This window comes from Mobula hypostoma, chromosome 10 (assembly GCF_963921235.1).
Source record: "Mobula hypostoma chromosome 10, sMobHyp1.1, whole genome shotgun sequence".
Taxonomy (NCBI): domain Eukaryota; kingdom Metazoa; phylum Chordata; class Chondrichthyes; order Myliobatiformes; family Myliobatidae; genus Mobula; species Mobula hypostoma.
Genome location: NC_086106.1, coordinates 80,341,542 through 80,356,799, shown reverse-complemented (window position 1 = coordinate 80,356,799; position 15,258 = coordinate 80,341,542). Strand labels below are relative to the sequence as shown.

The 15,258-nt window shown below is 40.8% G+C and overlaps 1 protein-coding gene across 10 annotated transcripts in view; it reads left to right on the top strand.

The window, feature by feature from the left end:
• The window catches only part of LOC134352982 (ecto-NOX disulfide-thiol exchanger 2-like), a 265,715-nt gene that overhangs the window by 158,506 nt on the left and 91,951 nt on the right, over positions 1-15,258 (top strand). The window contains exon 3 of one of the 10 annotated variants that reach the window (XM_063060711.1): positions 771-834. The exons of the other annotated variants lie outside the window; for them this stretch is intronic. The gene's annotated coding sequence lies outside the window, so the exon portion shown is untranslated. The remainder of the gene's footprint in view (positions 1-770; positions 835-15,258) is intronic. 10 annotated transcript variants of the gene reach the window in all.

Here is a 15,258-nt window from a genome sequence, read left to right as displayed (position 1 = left end):
GAGAACAAAGTTTCTTGGGTTGACTCGATGTTCATTTTCCAGTTTCACTCCTTCCCGGTGTGTCCCCTTCACCTGCAAATGCAAGACCTGGAGAGATTTGGTTAGTGCCAGGATACACCCTATAATTTCACTCGACATTTGATTCGGGTCTATCTCAGGTAATTTTGGGGTCAGCAGGGCAGCCTTCCAGGGGGTTCTTAACAGTCTACCATATACTATCTCGGCCACCGACAGACCATGTTTGGTCTGATAATGAGTTCTCATTTGGAATGAGACTATTGGTAGCACTTTGAGCCAATTTTGACCAGTTTCTTGTCCTAGTTTAGCCAAGTTGTTTTTTAGTATCCCGTTAGCCCTTTCAATCAGGCCGGCGGCCTGAACTGTGCGGGGGCAATGGAATGTCTGTTTAATCCTCAGAGCCTGGCGTAGTTGAGTATTAAACTCACCCACAAAATGAAGGCCATTGTCAGATACAACTTGCTCCGGTACCCGAAGCAGGGAATGATTTCTTTCAACAAAATACGCACCACGGTATCGGCTTTGTTATCCATGTTAGGATATGCTTCAATCCATCTACTAAAAACATCAAGAATTACAAGACAATATTTATAACAGTGCACACCTGGTAATTCGATAAAATCGGTTTGTAGTTGGCAGAAAGAGTATCTTGACAATGGGGTATAGCCCTTTGGGCATGGGGTGCCTTTTCCTGGATTATGTTCTTGGCGTATCAGACATCATCTAGCAACATTCTCTGCTACTTTCTCCAGGACCGGGCTCCACCACGATTCCAAACATTGCCTTGCCATTCCCTCCTTGCCAAGCTGAGTGCTGGTATGTACAAGATCTACAATGTAGCCCAGTATAGTTTCAGGTACGCAGAACTGACGGGCAGGAGTAAGCCAGAGGTCCTCGATCGGTGAGCAAAAACCATCCAGCCAATTTCCAGGTGACTTTCTCTTTTTCAGAGGCGTCCCCCTGTAAAACACGCACATCCTCAATTCCAGGCATACCCTTTGAATTCGGAAACAGGGGATTCAGTTTTTCCCAGGCGATTTGTCATTTGGAGAAAAATCAGTGCTCCAGTAAGGGCAGCTTGTTTCACAGCTGAGTCAGCTCTGTTGTTTCCTCGGTCAGTCTCAGTCGTACCTTCAGTGTGTGCAGAGCATTTAATAATGGCCAAGTGTGAAGGAAGACAGATGGCAGACCAAAGGCTGTTGATGTAAACTTTATTAGTAATGGACATACTAGAGGAGGTGACGTAACCCCTAGCTTTCCAAAGGCTGTTGATGTAAATTTTATTAGTGATGGGCATACCAGAGGAGGTGACGTAACTCCTAGCTTTCCAAAGTTGGCCGAAGTCATGAGCGACTCCAAAAGCATACCTACAGTTTGTACAAATATTGGCCGATTTCTAAGTGGCTAGGATGCATGTTCTAGTGATCGCAAAGGGTTCAGCTTGCTGCGCCAAGTGAGGAGAAAGAAAGGAAGTGGACTCCACAGTCTCTATGTTGGAAACAACAGCATAGCCTGCACGGCACTGACCTTGGTTGTCTATAAAGGAGCTCCCAGTTGCCATGTCGGAGCCGAGTGGTGAATCGTGTCTGATCAGTGGGAGTAAGGGTGGCCATAGCCAGAGGGAACAAATGTCGAGAGTTAGCGGAATAAATAGTCAGGACATCTCTTAAATAACTACAGAACCCATGAGGGTCGACCTATTTGTCAGGGGTGGCATTCAGTACACCACAGAGTTCGGAAGGGGTCCAGGGCTTACGGATTTACATGGCAGGTGCTTATCCTGCTACTCCGGCTGGTGGGTTACAAATGGTGCTCATGGGCAATTGATACTGAATCTGTACAGGTCCCGGTAAAACCAATGGCCCTTGTTCAGGGGTCCAATTCAGGAGAGGTCCAGTCTGACTGTGTGCAGGCAGATATGGTTATTGGGCTTCCCAACTGTCCTGGAGGAACTACACTGGTCAGTGGTGATGCATTGACTATTGAGTTAGTGACTGAGGCATCAGGGCGAGAGCATGTGGGGGTGGGGAATCTTACCGTGGTAAAATGGGCACCGATGCAGCTGTGGATAGTATGGTGGGGTTTTTAGGTCGCGTTACCCATTCCCAATCATCATCAGTATCGTTTGGGGAATCTGTTGGTATGTCTGGATGGAGGCGGGGTACCCCAGAATTATTTTTATTTTCTGTTTCCCTTTATTTGTTCTTCCATGGCCAGTATATTTTGTCTCTGATATGATTTCTTTCCCTGTCTACTTTGTCTGTTTCTGTCCCTTATCTCATTCTTCACATATCTCTCTCAACTCTTGCCAACTGCTAGGATTGCCTCTTTTATCATGTACGTCTATCCCTCTTCGCTTAGTGTTATCGGTCCAACAGCTTAATTTATATTTGTTTCTTATCGCCATAGGCCAATCAGGTGACCATACTCTTTCCCTGCCTTCCCTTTCCATATTAAATTTAAATCAAATGTACCTCCTGCAGCCCAATTATCTTTTCCCAAATGTTTAGACAATTGGAATGACATTTGTCTCAGTTTTTTTCATTGTCTAGATATTTGTCTATTATTTTCTGTAGCGGACTACTCCCCCCCCCCCCCGCCTTTTGTCTAAGCGTGCAACCATCATATTCCGGGGACTCGAACTGCCCGTACAGGTGTACCCCGCTTTTCAAACGTTCGCTTTACGAAACCTCACTGTTACGAAAGACCTACATTATTACCCTACTTTCGCTTTCAGAAGGTGTTTTCACTGTTACGAAAAAAAATTCAGCGCGCGATAAAAGGCAGCGCGCCCCGAGCAGCCATCTCCCCCGGATTCTCGCCAGCATTGCTTAAACACGAGCCTGTGAGCAGCCGTTTGCAAGATGAGTTCTATGGTATCGGAAAAAACCTGAAAGAGCTCGTAAGGGTGTTACACTTACGGTAAAACTAGACATAATTAAGCGTTTCGTTCGTGGTGAACGAAGTAAGGACAATGTGAATTTGGCTTGTGGAAGCTGACGAAGATGATGTTGAAGAGGTTTTGGTATCCCATCACCAAGAACTGACAGATGAAGAGCTGATGCACTTGGAAGAAAAAGGGTTAACAATTGAAACCGAATGAGTAATGATAAAGTATGGCTTTAATTTTGAAAGGGTATGTCGGTTTAGGGGATATTTGCAGGATGGTTTGAGCCCTTATTAAAGAACTGTATGATAGAAAAATGCACGAGGCTCAGCAGTCAAGCAAGCTTTCCACATCAGCCGCAGCAGACGACGAACCTCGACCTTAGACATCGAGGCGGGCAGTCATAGGAGAAGATGAGCTGCCTGCTCTAATGGAAATAGGAGACGAGATGACACCCCAGTGTCCCACCACCCCAACCCCCAGGCCACGGACAGATACCAATTCGCGGAGAATGCAAAGGTAGGTGGGAGGCACACAGCACATCCTTAAGAAAAAAGCCGGAATAAGCATGCTTATTAATTAGGTGCCACCGACACGTAATTTTCGGCCCAGATCACAGACGACGCAATCGGAAATTGGCACTGATCTGGACCGACAATTACGGGCGGCACCTAATTAATTAGCATGTTTGTTTCGGCTTTTTTCTTGAAGATGTGCTATGTACCTCCCAGCTACCACTGGACCCTCTGCGTTCTTCGCGGCAATGTATCGCTCGGCGGCCTGGAGGGTGGGGGGCCACTGCACCACCCAAACTCCGATGACTCAGTCTAACACACCATCATCAGTGTGCCTGGTGCTGTCCTGATTCCTGGAAGTGATACTACACTGTACATACATTATTTCTACTTTATATCGGCTGTGTATTTTTACGTGTTATTTGGTATGATTTGGCAGCTTCATAGCTTAAAGGTTACTGGAGAGCGCTTGCGCGTGTTTTTGCCAACAGCGCTTGCGTGAGATTTTCTGCCGACGGCGCTTGCGTGAGATTTTCGCTCCGGAGAACAGTTCAGTAATGATTGTGGAAAAGTATTTCTACTTTATATAGGCTGTGTATTTATCATTATCATTCCTGCTTTTACTATATGTTACTGTTATTTTAGGTTTTATGTGTTATTTGGCATGATTTAGTAGGTTATTTTTGGGTCTGTGAACGCTCACAAAATTTTCCCATATAAATAAATGGTAATTGCTTCTTCGCTTTACGACATTTCAGCTTACGAACCGTTTCATAGGAATGCTCTACCTTCGGATGGCGGGGGAAACCTGTATTAACTTACTATTCCGAGGGATTCGAATCGCCTGTCTTCTTTTACTATTCCCTTTGGGTTCTGTCAGTGGATTTTCCCCACCAAAATTAGAGAACAAACAGACGTCAGAGAGCAGAGAGGAACCAAGGTTAAAGCTTACCCTGTGGGCCCGTTCGTCTCTGATTCACCCCAACAGTCCGTCCGTCCACTTATTCAATTTTGGCGAGGGGTCTACCACATATTGGGACCCTGCTCGCAGTGCCAAGATGTCGATCTGCCTCTCTACCAGAGGCCTTTAGGTTCAGACCCAAGGAATAACTGTCAAACGCAGTTTACTTAAAAGTACATACTGTTTATCAGCAAACTTCCATTCTCAGTTGGCAACACAGAGTCTCTGCTCACTGAGCTTGAGAAAATCTGCAGCCAAGTGAGCCCAGAATACTGTTTGGTGTTTGATGTTGCTGCTGAGCTAGGTGGGATTGTAAGTATGGAAAAGAATGTGAAAAGGTTTCAAATGAGAGTAGACAAGTTGAATAAAGGAACACAAAAGAGAAGGCAGAATATTTCTTTTAAAATAGTGAGAGATTAGGTGGTGTTTATGTTCAAAGGGACTTGAGTCTGCTTTTACACAAGCGACTGAAAACCAGCATGCAGCTGGAATAAGTGATTTGGATGACAAGTGGCATATTAACCTTTAAAATGAAAGACTTTAAATACACAAGCTTTACTGCAATTGTATGAGGCCTTGGTGACAGCGTTATCAGGGCTATTGTGTACAATTGTGCTCTCCTTGCTTTTAAAAAAGGATAGGTGAGAAGAGGAAATATTCACTAGCATAGTGAATGTTCCAAGGATGCTGGGTGAGTAGATTAAACCTGTATTCTCAAATGTTTAGGAAAATGAAAGGTTATCTTAATGAAATTTGTGAAAAGAAATCAAGCAGAGCTTGACAGGCTGGATGTAGAGAAGATATTCCCAGATTTGGGAATAGCTTCTTTCCAACTGTGATAAGACTGCTGAACAGATCCTGACCCGTATCTGGACCGTACCCTCCAAATATCCGGATCTGCCTCTCGTTTTTTTTTGCATTACCTTACTTTCCATTTTTCTATTTTCTATTTATGATATATAATTTAAATTTTTAATATTTACTATCGATTTGTAATCCAGGGAGCGGGAAGCGCAGAATCAAGCATCGCTGTGATGATTGTACGTTCTAGTATCAATTGTTTGGCGACAATAAAGTATAAAGTATTTCCCTGACTGAAGTCTTCACCAAGGGCCAATCTCAGAATAAGGAATAGTTTGTTTAAAACTACGATGAGGAGAAATACCTTCATTCAGAGGGTGGTGAATTTCTGGAATTCTTAACCCTGGATGGTTATGGAGGCTCAATGAATTCATTTGAAATGGAGATCAACAAGTTTCTATATATTTAGAGAATACAGGGATATTGGGATGTTGGGCAAGTTTTAGAAAGTGGCACTAAAGATCAGCTACAAGGAGTGATTGATAAGGTAGAAGGAGTCAATTTTAGAAAACCTAGCACATTTATTTTTCCTACACTTACACACTTAGGCCAGCGGTCATGGAGCATACGGATCACTTCTTTGTAGAAGTCAGACCTCCAGAAGCGGTCCACAGCAGAGATGATTGATAAGTTCATGGCCTAAGGTGGAAGGAGATGAGTTATTAACTTCAAACTTTCTGGATTTTCACTCAGAGTTGAACTGCACGTGCATGTAACAAGGGCTGTATAACTCATCTCCTTCTACCTTAGGCCACAAACTTAGCAATCTCCTCTGCTATGGACCACCTGGAGGTCCAAGACGCTCTCATTACATGCACGTGCAGTTCAACTCTTTGAGTGATAATGCAGAAAGTTTGAAGTTAGTAGCTCATCTCCTTCTACCTTGGGCCACAAACTTATCAATCACCCCTCATATGATTCTAGTGATTGACCATGCAGGCTTGAAGACCTGATCATCCTGACCAACTGCTACCTCATTAGTTCTTGTAGAAATTCACCATTGATTCTTGGAGCAGTGGCTTTGTTGTCACTGTTGTTTAGGATCAGACTGACTGACGTAACAGTCAGTAATCAATCCAACAGTTAATCATCCTATCATGACACATGTAATATAGATATCCTTGCAGTGAGACAAAATGTTGGTTATGGTCAGACTTCTTTTCAAGCATTCTGTCCAGTGCACGATCTTAACAACAATATGGTGGGTGAAAGGAACATAGGGGATCCAGTTTGCTTATTGGATTTTTCATTGCTGACTCCAAGTATGGGGGAGAACATATTAAGCAGAGACAGGCAGTCATTATCTGCTGGAAAAAAAGCACTTTGGAAAACGCTTCAACCATGATACCATCCTTGGCATCATTGTCTTTAACTCCACCCCACAGTAAACTAGCTGGTTCATTAGACCAACTAAAAGATGATACAGCCATATGTCTATGAAAAAATAAGGCCTTGGGAGCATAAAATATTGTTAATTAAATTTTGAAATTTAGTGGAGAAGAACTTTGGTCTCTCACTCTCAATCGCTCACAGATTTATCACCCTCCTCTAGGAATAGGAGGGCATGCTGGAGGACCTCAGAAATGCGAGAATCTTAACAGTGTGTAGAAAGGAGATACATCTAGTTATGGAATTTACAGAGTGATACCCCTACTGTCTGCAAAGGGCAATGTCATCATCAGTGTCTCCCTCACCACTGTTTTACTGCGACCAAAGAGTTGCTCATCGAATTGCGACTCTCAATGAACATGATCTTTACTGCAGACAATTCGAGATTTTTGAATTTTCATCTGACACAAGTGCGATACTAAATGACTAATGTGATTTTAATGACAGCACATATGATCGTTCCTCATTTCAAAAAAAAACAGTGAGGCAAAGCTTAGTAATTATAAATCTGTGAAGCTAACGTCAGTGGCAAAGAAGATACTGGATGAAAGAGGATTAATGATCACTTGGAAAATCAAGGACTAGCCAGAGGTAGCCAGCTTGGATTTGCTAAAGGCAGATCTCAATTTAAGACCATAAGATATAGGAGCAGAAGTAGGCCATCTGGCCCAGCGAGTCTGCTCCACCATTTAATCATGGGCTGATCCAATTCTTCCAGTCATCCCCACTCCCCTGACTTCTCCCCATACCATTTGATGCCCTGGCTAATCAAGAACCTATCTATCTCTGCCTTAAATGCACCCAATGACTTTATCTCCATATTGCTGTTCTAAATGGGCGTCCTTCAATCCTGAAGTTGTGCCCTTTTGTTCTGGACTCACCTACCATGGGATGTAACTTGCTATATCTAATCTGTTCAGGCCTTTTAGCATTCAGAATGTTTCTATGAGATCCCCGCTCATTCTCCTGAACTCCAGGGAATATAGCCCAAGAGCTGCCAGACGTTACTCATACGGTAACCCTTTCATTCCTGGAATCTTTCTTGTGAATCTTCTCTGAACCTTCTCCAATGCCAGTATATCCCTTCTAAAATAAGGAGCCCAAAACTGCACACAATACTCTGTGTGGTCTCACGAGTGCCTTATATAGCCTCAATATCACATTCCTAATGCCAACATTGTATTCGCCTTCTTCACCACTGACTCAACCTGGAGGTTAACCTTTAGGGTATCCTGCACAAGGACTCCCAAGTCCCTTTGCATCTCTGCATTTTGAATTCTCTCCCCATCTATATAATAGTCTGGCCGTTTATTTCTTCCACCAAAGTGCAGGACCATACACTTTCCAACATTGTATTTCATTTGCCACTTCTTTGCCCATTCACCTAAACTATCTAAGTCTCTCTGCAGGCCCTCTGTTTCCTCAACACTACCCGCTCCTCCACCTATCTTAGTATCATCGGCAAATTTAGCCACAAATCCATTAATCCCATAGTCCGAATCATTGACATACATCGTAAAAAGCAGCAGTCCCAACGCCAACCCCTCTGGAACTCCACTGGTAACCGGCAGCCAGCCAGAATAGGATCCCTGTATACCCATTCTCTGTTCTCTGCCGATCAGACAATGCTCCACCTATGCTAGTAACTTCCCTGTAATTGTATGGGCTCTTATCTTGCTAAGCAGCCTGATTTGACTGAGTCCTTTGAAGAAATAACAATATGATCAATGAGGTTGGGGTAGTAGATGCAATTTACATGGATATTAGTAAGACCCTTGACAAGGTATGACAAGGGAGACTTGTTTAAAACATTTAATGCCCATGGGATCCAAGGCTGTTGGCAAATTAGCTTCCCAATAGGAGCCAGAGAGTGATGATATAAGGTTGTTTTTGCAATTGGATACCCCTGGTTAATCTTATCTCAAGGATCAGTGCTAGGACCTTTGCTATTTGAAATATATTTGAGTGACTTGGATGGGAGATGTGATCAATAAGTTCATGGATGACACAATGATTGGTGGGATAGACTACAGGAAATGCTTTCCCATATCAGAGGTAGATAAATACAGAGGATATAATTTAGGGTAAAAGGGAGAGATTTAAATGAGGGGAACTTCTACACCCAGATAATAGTATGTAGCTAGAATGCATTGAGGAATTGAAGGTAGGTTACTGATTTAAATGTCTAGATGAGCACTTTGATAATTTATGCACAGACCAGGTTCTAGGAAATCTGGTAAGAACAAGAAGGGTGCCCAATTGTTAGCATAGATGGATTGGGCTGAATGGCCTGTTTTCGTTGCTGTACTGTTTTATGATTCTGAGTGTCAGCCCAGACACTTGTCCTCAAGACTCTGAAGCAGACTTGAAACAACAACCTTTTACCTTGAGTGATTGCTACCATGTAAGTCATTTCTGATATGGGATTTGGTGGGTGCAGTTCAACTCCACATTAAAAGTTCTATTTAAATCATGTATTTTCGTAGTGGCATCAGCGTCGGACTTCGGGACGAAAGGTCCCGAGTTCGAATCCAGCTGGCTCCCCTGCATGCTTTCCATCCGTGCTGGGTTACGAGCTGGTGATCTCTTTGGAAACTCACCCAGCAGAAGGCAGTGGCAAACCACTGCTGTAACTTGCCTCATACGCGGTTCCCCACTACGTCACAGAGGCATGGAGGGAAATCGTCCACTAACCAGAGAAACTCCGGATGCGACATACCTTTCCTTTCTATTTTCTACTCAGACCTTAAGTAGACACACCACTCTGTGAGAATGATTCCTATATTGTTATTATGGCTATATGTACAAAGTAAGAATTTTGTCAGTGCAACAGATTACATGGCATTGTTTTTGAGATTTTAAATGGATAATGACCCTTTGTCATATTGCAAATTGATAATTTTAGTAATTAATACATGAAAAAACATTGTATTTATATTTCTTGTTATTTTATAACCATTTGCTGATCTTGATGAAAAGAGAGAGATGCCTAGCACATTAAGATTATGCTAATTTGAAGTACTGCTGGGTAAAAATATTTAAGTGAGCACCACAGTTTTTGTTCTTTTTTTATTTGAAAGACAACTGGACAAGAGTTATAATTCTGGTGTGCCAGATTACAAATCCACAGCTACACTAATGTTTTTTCTGTGTACTAAGTGCAGGTATATTCTATCAAAAAATCAATCACTCTGTGTATCACCAAAACAATCAGGAACCAAATGGTGTTCACTGCAGGGGTTGAAATGACAATCTTTACGACAGCCCAAGCTGCTCACGTTTCCCTAATCTTTTGTTGTGAGCATGTAATGGACTGCTGCTTCTAATGAACTAGATACACAACAGACCATTGAATTTCCTTGCACTAAAAGAAGTTGATAATTTTAAAACACTCTTAGCTAAGGTGAACTTAAGGATTCATTTGAAATTTTATTTACATTTGTGAGGTTCTAAGATTGACAGTTTTTTGCATGATGCTCAAGCCAGTTAAAGTAGAATGTGAACTTTCCTTCCGTATGCTGTATGAAACAATGTTGGATTAAAACTTTGATGCAGACTTTTGACCTGAAACATTATATTTCTATTTCCTTAGCATTAAAATGGTTTGAGCTATCTTAATGTGTGGTACCAACTTCCACACATTATAAGTTATAATGCTGCTGCTGAAGTATTAAGCATTAATGAGACAAATACCATCTTGAATTCAATTAGCAAAAGTAACCTAGTGCTTTGCAAATTATAAGCCTCATCTGCTGCAATGCAAAGTACTGAGGCCAGAATCTAATTCCACTATCATCTTCTTGTGGTTTGCTGTATTTTGGTATAAAAGGAAACGTCGATCAATTAAAAATGAGTATTGATAATACTGTACTTTAATTGACAGCAGCGGAATAGCACTACATATTGTGCCAAGTGTATGAAGATAAAACAAGGGGTGGAAACTTATTGGATTTATTTATGAGCACCCAATTTACACAGGGTTGTTTTGTATAAACTTGAACTTTCATTTTTTATGGTACTCGTTTACAGAACTTTGTAGAGTTTCTCCTGGAAGTCTATTCACATAAATATTCAGAAGAATCCCTTTATCTGCCATTTTAGTGATCTCTTCACAGGTGTATAATCTGTTCCAAGTTACTTAGGCTACGTCCACAATATGCTGGATAATTTTGAAAACTAAGCTTTTTCTCTTCGTTTTGACCCTCTGTCCACACTAAAATGGTATTTTCATCCCCCGAAAACGGAGATTTTCAGAAACAGTCTCCAGAGTGAATAAATCTGAAAACGCCTAATATCCGTTGCAGTGTGTACGGGGTAAACGGAGCTTTTTAAAACCGCTGTCGTGACATGCCGCAACAGATGGTGGCAGCACGGCATTTCATTGTTTTATTATTATTATTATTATTATTATTACTTTATTGTCACCAAGCAGTTGATACTAGAGCATACAATCATCACAGTGATATTTGATTCTGCGCTTCGCAGAACCTAACGGTTTCAGGACAGACGGCAACAGGACTGAAGCCAGAAGAGTTAGAAATGAACTCACCAAATACTTTGACCCATAGCTTACTGAATAAATAAGTATACTCACTTTGTCCTGTTTTCTCTCCTTGCTTGTATGAAGGTAAGGACAGAAAACACCCTCCGCCACCTCCAGTTTAAATTCCATGCGGAATATTTTGGAGGATCGAGAACCAAGATGGTTTACCTATTTATGCAAGTACTGTACTTCTCTGACAATAGATGTGTAATAGCCTAATGTAACATTGTATGGAAATACAAGATAACACTGATGCAGACATGTTTTTATACATTTAACAAGGTACTTTATTAATGCAACAGAGTTAGTCAGTTTTTCAATGTTTGTCGTCAGCCGGATCATACTGTCCATGAACATAATGTCATAATGTCAGTTGCCTCCATACGCTCCAGTATTTGTTTTTTTTTAGTTTTAAGTCCTCCTGCATTAGAGCCAAGAGCAATTCCTTTTAACTTTTTCTACTCCATAACTGGACAAGCATGCACCAAGTATACCGTTTCCTCTTCGCTTGTTTTCTGTGTGTCCTGCGCATGCCCAGTAGGAGGAGATTCGCCCAAATATCCGTCTAATGTGGACAGAGATATTTTGAAAAATGCTTAGTGTGGACGCCTGTCGTTTTTACTCGAAACCGGCGTTTTCAAAATTACCCGGCGTAGTGTGGACGTAGCCTAAGAGACATTAGCAGTTTGCTAGTACATTGACAGAACTCCCAAATAGAGTATTTCCAATCATTCAATTTGAGGAATTCTTAATAAAATACCCAAAATCTAAACCAAGGACTGCAAATGGAAATATGTCTTTAGCTTACTTCTGGTGATCAGCTCTGCAATGTTGCTTTTACACCTCATTTTTTATTTATCGTATGTTTGCCCTTCATCAAATTGTTGGTCCTATTGTTTGATGATGATGTCAGAGTGAAGAATATTGCCAAGCCATGACTCTGCAGATTATGCTCAAGTATAATTTTGTTGTTTCTGATCCTCCAAGACATCTCATGGATACCCAAGTTAGAGCTGCTATATCTGTTCTGAATCAGTCCCTTGTAGAATCTCCCACTTTTTCTATACTTTTGTGGATTCAGTTTTCTTTTTCCTCTGAAAAAAATTGAGACTTTAAGACAGAACAAATTGTTTTGAGTTATACCTGGCTATTCAAATGTCAAGCCATGTTATAAAATCTGATTTTTTTTCTCTCATCAACTTTTTTTCCTGCACTGTGCTTAGTACAGAAAGGTGATTGTGATACAGCAATGGCAACAAACCAGAAACCTGAGAAGATTCAGCAGTGATATAGATCAACTAAATTGTTAACTTGACAACCTTATCATATATATCTGAATCAAATATTGTCACAATAGAAAGGCTCGTTGATAAATAATGTAGCAAAGTCGCAGTCGAGTACAAGTTTCAGCAAACAACAGTTGACAAATCTTTAATGGGAACCAACATGCATCTGAACTGAATTTCAAAGCAGGTATGGACAAAGTAGATGAGAGGTGCCTTCAGAATAACCACTGTGGTATTCGCAGCCTTTACTATTCCATTAGAGAAATGAGCAGATATAACCTTTTCACTCTTCTCCTTAGTTGCCCTTTATACTTTCTGTAGTATAAAGAAAGTTAGCTGAACTATTAGCTGAATGTGTAATAAGTTACAATTTATAGTGCATAGCTAAGCATCCAAGCTCACTTTTTCTGACTCAATATTCAAAAAAATTCAAAAATTTTGATAGAACATCATTCAGTCACTTGAGAATATTACAATGTGGTGGTTCAGTTATGGTTATTCCTATCAAACTAGGTTGCAGTAGATTTGATATCTTTTCCAGAAAGTCTATTGGATATTTATATTAACATGAACCTAGTTTTTAAAAGGATGGCGACTGACTAAAATTTCTGTTTGCTGTGATAATATAGAAATGGCCTGACAAAGGACCATTACTGTACAGATATTTTAATATTTTTCTAGTCATATTCCTTTCTTCTTGCATTTAATTGGGCATAAGATGTGACTAAGAATTAAGATCAGTGGTGTAATATTTGCTGTCACTTAGATTTTATAGTCACTTAAAAAAAATCCATGTCTCTTTGTTGTAAACTTGCCAACAATGGGAATTGTTTCTTGCTCTCTGCTTCATCCTACAGTAATTTCAATTAATTCCTTCATCTAAAGTTTGGGGGTACAACCCTAATCTGTCTATTCTCTCCTCCTTGGACGTCATGTATCATTTTAGTATATGTGCTTCCTCCAAAGCCAATGTACTCTTCCTTAGAACTGTTGTCTGGGTGATGTCTAACTAAGGCTTTGTCGAACTGGATAAGACATCTACTTCCTTGTTTCCCAGCTCATTTGGTATAAAAGCAATTATCTTCTTTGTTTTCTGAGCCTGAATTTCACACTTTAATCCATGTATGTATGTGTAATTCAAGTCAATTTGAAAGTTCAAAGGAAATTTGTTATCAAAGTATATATATATCACCAAATAATACCCTAAGATTTATTTTCTTGCAGGCATTTACAATGTAACAAAGAAATACGATAGAATCAATGAAAACCTACACCCAATCAAAGACTGACAAGCAACCAATGTGCAAAAGAAGACAAACTATAAATGCAAAAATAAACTAATAATAATAAATAAGTAAATAAATAATACTGAGAACACGAGTTGGAGGATCCTTGAAAGTGAGTCCATAGGTTGTGTTCTGTGAACAATTCAGTGTTGTAGTGAGTGAAGATGTTCACACTGGTTCAGGAGCTTGATAGGTGAAGCATAATAGGTGTCCCTGAACCTGATGGTATGGGAGCTAAAGCTCTTGTACCTCCTTCTTGATGGTAGCAGCTAGAAGAGAGCATGGCCTGGATGTCCCTTGATGATGGATGCTGCTTTCTTGTGGCAATGAACATCTTCAGTTTCCAGTATTACACCATTTCATACTCTGTACTAACCTCAGACTTGTCTACCTAAATATACTTGTTCTTCTCAAAGAGGTCATGCTCAAACTAGAGGGATAATTCCTCATGTTCTACCTTGGTAGCCTAGAACCCAAAGCTATGAATGTTGCATTTTCCAATTTAATGTAACCCACATTCCCCATGTTCCTGTCCAACACTTTTGTTCACCTCTACCATCACCCACTTCACTCCCCACCACATTTGCCTAGATACTTCCATCTGCCCATTACCCACATACCTATTCATCCAGTGCCTAGTTTTATTCTCTCTTAGTTCACATTTGCTGTCTCTTCCCCCTCCCTGGTTCAACTTGCCTAATTTTCACTCCAACCCCTCCGTATCTGTTTCTAATGATAACCGAGCAGCCTCTTGTTTCAACACTCTCACTCCCCCCACGCCCACACCTTGCCCTGTCAGTCCCATCATCTTCAGCTAAGCTAGTTCCACTTAATCACCTACCGGTCTCTGTCCCACCCTGTCCCTCTTACTATTTTATACTGGCTATCTTCCCTCTACTCCCTTCTGATACAGGATCTTCACATGAACATGACCATGCCTTTGCATCAAATGCTGCCTAACCCACTGAGTTCTCCCTGCAATTTTATTCCTTGTCCACCTTGAACTCTGTTTACCACAAATTTTCCAGGGCACTTAAATTTTTAATATCTCTTCGTAATTTAGTGAGCCCATGTGCATAGTTATCAACCCTAGATAAATAGCATTCACCTTCACTGTCAAAGTAGATTATGAATATGGCAAAAGGCTATGCCTGTGCATAGATCTTTGCAGGACAACCCTCAGCACATGCTGGAAATATGAGTACTTATTGTCTCCTCCTAAACAGCCAATTTCCTAGTGAGATGATTAAATTGTTTTTAGTTCCATGGTCTACCACTTCATCGAACTTTCCCTGGTGATCTTCAGAACTACCTGGATGTCTATACGTACCATCCACAGACATTCTTTGCAGATTTTTTCAATTATTTTGGTTTTCAAAATCCAATCACATTTTGCTGGCTATCTATAATAATTAGATGTTTTCAAGATTTCTCTTCCCTGACCTTAACGCTGAACTTGAGTATTTTCCTGGCCTCAAACTATGGACTAATTTATCTTGGTTTCCTTTCAAA